Source organism: Helianthus annuus, chromosome 16 (assembly GCF_002127325.2).
Source record: "Helianthus annuus cultivar XRQ/B chromosome 16, HanXRQr2.0-SUNRISE, whole genome shotgun sequence".
In the NCBI taxonomy this organism is placed as follows: Eukaryota; Viridiplantae; Streptophyta; class Magnoliopsida; order Asterales; family Asteraceae; genus Helianthus; species Helianthus annuus.
The window spans coordinates 27490154-27494644 of NC_035448.2; the positions used below are offsets into that span (position 1 = coordinate 27490154).

The following is a 4491-nucleotide window of genomic DNA, read 5'->3' on the forward strand; positions in this document are numbered from 1 at the left end:
TTAAATTTAATAATTTAAATTAAATAATAATTATCTAAATATAATAAATAATAAGATAATTTATGGAACTTTATCCGTAATTTCTTAAATGTTTGAAACATATATTAAATTTAATAATTTAAATTAAATAATAATTATCTAATAGTAGATAGTCTAGAATGATGACAAGTGTCCTTTTATTGGTTTCTTTTATTATATACTAGGTTACATCCCGCGTGTACACGTGGTTTAACAATCATTCCAATTTGCATCATAGTAGTATATCACAAGGCTTTTTCACAGATAATATTATAGTTGTACGCTTACTACATATTTAGGTACACAACTACACGCAACAAAACATAAACAAAAGAAATATATGTTTGATTATCCCTTTAGTTTAATCTAGGAGGAGGTGCAAGACTAAATGACTAATACTTTCATATTCATAAGAAAAAACATGTTAAAATACTAACTTAACAGTAATAGAGGACTCCAGTTTTGGATCATGAGAAAGTTAATCATCATTAATGAGTTTTAATGGGATTCCATACATTTATCGCAAAAATCAACATTTGTAAAAGAAATATAAATAAAGTTAATAATTATGTAAAAGAAGTATACTTTATAAACTGATTAAAAGTTGATCTATACAAATGGTTTCTCAGTTCGCTTTGGTTTAGTGAAACAACTACAATCCACAACAATGAACCAAATCCACAACAATGAACCAAACCGATGGTTTGAATTTTTCTTGAACTGAAAAGAAAACTTACAGTCCGGTAATTTACATTCAGGTTTAACCTTACACACCATAAAGCTGCACAACTTGTTAAATATTGGTTCGAAAAACATCGCAATCACGATTCTTGCCTTTGAACATGATAATCCAATTTGTTCATTTAAATTAACGAACATTTACAAAGTTCCCGCCGAACAATTCACAACTTGTTCGTTGAATGTTCAGTTCGTTTATAGCCATATACACCAGTTGAACAATTTAAGTTGTATAATATATAAAAATATAACGAAAATAACATTCATTAAATAAATACAAAATAAAATATAGTATGTGTGGGCTTCAATATAAACGATTCTCAATCTAATAACAATACATATGTTTTCCCAACCGAGCGTGAATACCAAAATAGTATAAAAATAGTAATATTGACTATTTAATTGCAGAGCAAATATTCAAAAACTAAAATATATATATATACATGGCCTCTCTCAAACAGATCCACCACTTTACAACAAATATAGGAGATTCGCCATTGTCACCAAATATTGTCTGCACCATGATAGCATCATATATAGCATGAGCAATATCAATTTCAATGTGAGCTTTTGGTTTTCATCAAAATCCATGAGCTTTCTCAATGAACTCTTGAATACAAAAAGTTGCTATAGATAAATCCTTGTGGCCACCAAGTAAAGAAGAAGGGTACATGTTTGTCTCATACCAAGTCGTCTACCAGTCTTCTTAGCAATATCAAGTTGAACACCTATATTTTGATAAAAATAATTTTATGTTATAAAGTTTTAATAATAAATACCAACTATGATAATAGTTATTATTATTAACTCCAATATCAGTATATATAATTATTTTCCGATAATCATCATCACATTTCCCCAAAATTGAGAGCTTTGCAAATGGTCTCAACACTACCATTTGGTGGGTCAAAAAAGGACAACAATCCAACAAACTGCCATGAACCACAAGGACTTTCTTTTTTATCTGTTATAAACTTTCATAAAATTTATCATGGTGAGAGTAAGGAATCATGATGAAACATAAAAACTATAAAAGCGTGCAAATAAAAATGATATAAATGCAGACCTGTTTTGCAATAGCCAAAGATCGCAACCCACATTCTGGAAACTTATCGATCAACACAGGAACTTCCTTTTTCATATCTTTTTTGCGTCCACAAAGGCTCAAACTCTATTCAAATTTTCAAAAAGATAGTACCTAGTAACAACTGATTCATATGGCACAGAGTATAAGTATTGAAAAACAAAAGAAAAAAAAGTTGTTTACCGCTTTGAGATCACCTCTAGTTGTTCTCAGTCAGTTAGTTACCACAATCATACATGTAAGTCAATGATGTCCTCTTGTCAACATGATTAATGAAAAGAAATGAACCTCTCTAATAATGAAATGAAGAAATCTATTAATTACTTACCTGTAGGCTGTAGCATTGGACCTTTAGCAGCCAGCTCGTGAACTTCTACTCCCATATTCAACTCTAGTCAAAACGCTGGTGTCGAGTCCAACTTCTTTGTACCTCTATTAGCATTAAGAAAATAAAGAAATTTAGATCTCACCAAATGAAACCTAAAAGACGTAAAAAAAAATGGACATTGCTTAGTTTGTTCTGGTTTGTGGTATAAGAATCATTGCTCTAAGACAAATTTACTTACATAATCTCCGTTGACACATAAATTTCCATTATAACTTATGCGTCTCATAGCATTCTCACATTTAGAATTTAAAAGACCATATCGTATTGTTAAGCAAAGTTGAACAATGTGTATAGCTCAACTTGAAACAATGCTTGGCCAAATTACGGCTATGGTCTCTGATTTCAAGTTGTTACAAATTACGGTTGTGTACAGTTACAATATGTGGTTCTCATAATTTTGTAAGTAGTGAAATGTCCTACCAATATATTTGAAATTATCACATTCTCTATGTACACAAGCATTTCGAGAAGAAATAATGTGTATTACATGTGTTTATTTATATATTTGATGTACACGTCTCCTGTGAGAGAAAAATTCTTGAAAATGGGTTTTTAATCCGATGCAAATTTCCCCGGTTGGAATCTTTTCTTTTAAATTAGAATATATATTATTTTAGAATTGCAGTTTCTTAATCTCAGTTAAAAATATATTCATGATCAAACTTAGGACTGAACCAGTTATAAACCAAAACAATAACCATTCATTTTTCCATTACTTTCGAATTGTGGCTCAGTTTTGTTCAATTGTGTTCCAACTTGATGCTCAACTCGAATCAAACAACCACTTCATAGAACACTACAAAAGTGTAGCCAAATATTCCGTAAAATATAAATACCAAATATAATAACAAAATAAATAGCCACTTATTCGCTTCCTTCATTCTCACACAAAACCCTAGACAACAACAGTCGTCACCACCTCCTAACCCTTATTCTCTTCTTAAATATCCTTCATAGGTATGTATGTTCCCCTTGTTCATGAATCATCAATTCATATAAATGGGGACCAGAAATAACATCTCAATTTCTAAAAACTGATGAAAGCCCTAATTCATGTCATACCAAAAGGAGCTTTGTTTCAACAGTATCCAAACAACCAAACATCAATAACCTAGACCGATCTCTACAAATAAAACAAACATAGACAAACGAAACGTAAACATATCACTAAATCGATCTACATGGAGAATTCACGTCACAAAATTCAAACAAAAACGATAATATTTAACGTATAATAAAGAAGAAAGAGATCAATTTTACCTGTAATAGGACGAATCGAGCGAATAGATGACCAAACAGGATGGAAAATAGGGCATGGGAAGAGATTATATAGGATCCAATAGTTCATGGTCAGGGTTTAGATCCGCGAATAAAGGCATCCGGGTAAAAGGTCCTTGGGTGGGAATTTTCTGCTGAGGTTAAATGTGAGGCTGACACGTATGAAGAAACTGGTTTCTTTTATTATATTCTATAGATTAAGATAAGATTTGGTCTTAGTTTTACTATTAATTTCTTAGTGATGGTTGAAGACTAAAACGAATGAAAATGGTAAAATGGATGAGAGATAGTTTGATCTCATTTTAATGTTTAACGCTCTGGTATTATAATTACGCTATGTTGAATTATCAAGCGAATATCACATCAAGAACATACCCTATTAAACAACTTGTCTGACTCTTTTCTTATTATTAATAAAACTAAGAATTACAATGCTTTATATAGGCTAATAACTTGAACCACAAGATAAATCAAACTATTTGAAAACAAATCAAATACTAACAACGTTATCTAAACAAACTAGATAACTCAAAATAATAAATAACTCAATTGCTAAATGGTTAGATTTGGGGTTGCCATCTAACTGTTATGACGCTATCCTTCGCAAATGGTTACTTGGGTCGATTGTGTAGTGTTAGTTTGACCGCTTAGTGGATGCTTTAGAGATTTCGTAAATGCTGTTTTTGCTCGTAATGATAAAAGAAACGGAAGCTTATTTGATACGATGCTAAATTATTCCTATTTGTGATTTGTAGATAGGAATAGAAAGTTGAACATTACTTGGGTAGATTGGCTACAAAATCCGCTTCTTTATATGTAGTTTTGTTTCTTTTTTTATACTATTGTCTTGCTAGTTTGTTGATAAAATTTTGTTCAAAAAATAAATAAATAACAAATAAACTCAACTTTACTAAATATTACCCTTTGATTTTTAAAATATCACCTCCTATCCTACCACCCCTTGCTAGATCATCACGGTAGACCT

General features: G+C 30.7%; 1 long non-coding RNA gene across 2 annotated transcripts; it reads right to left on the reverse strand.

Annotated features, from left to right (window-relative positions):
- Positions 1-1041: 1041 nt before the first annotated feature.
- On the reverse strand, positions 1042-3511 carry LOC110916063. 2 transcript variants are annotated; one of them, XR_004884274.1, is made up of 5 exons: positions 3489-3511; positions 2169-2272; positions 2024-2096; positions 1823-1927; positions 1042-1484 (listed from the first exon to the last, which is right to left on the reverse strand). It is a non-coding gene; the product is annotated as an uncharacterized LOC110916063 (long non-coding RNA). The 2 variants fall into 2 exon arrangements; XR_002579460.2 differs by having other exon boundaries at positions 2024-2272.
- Between the last annotated feature and the right edge of the window lie 980 nt (positions 3512-4491).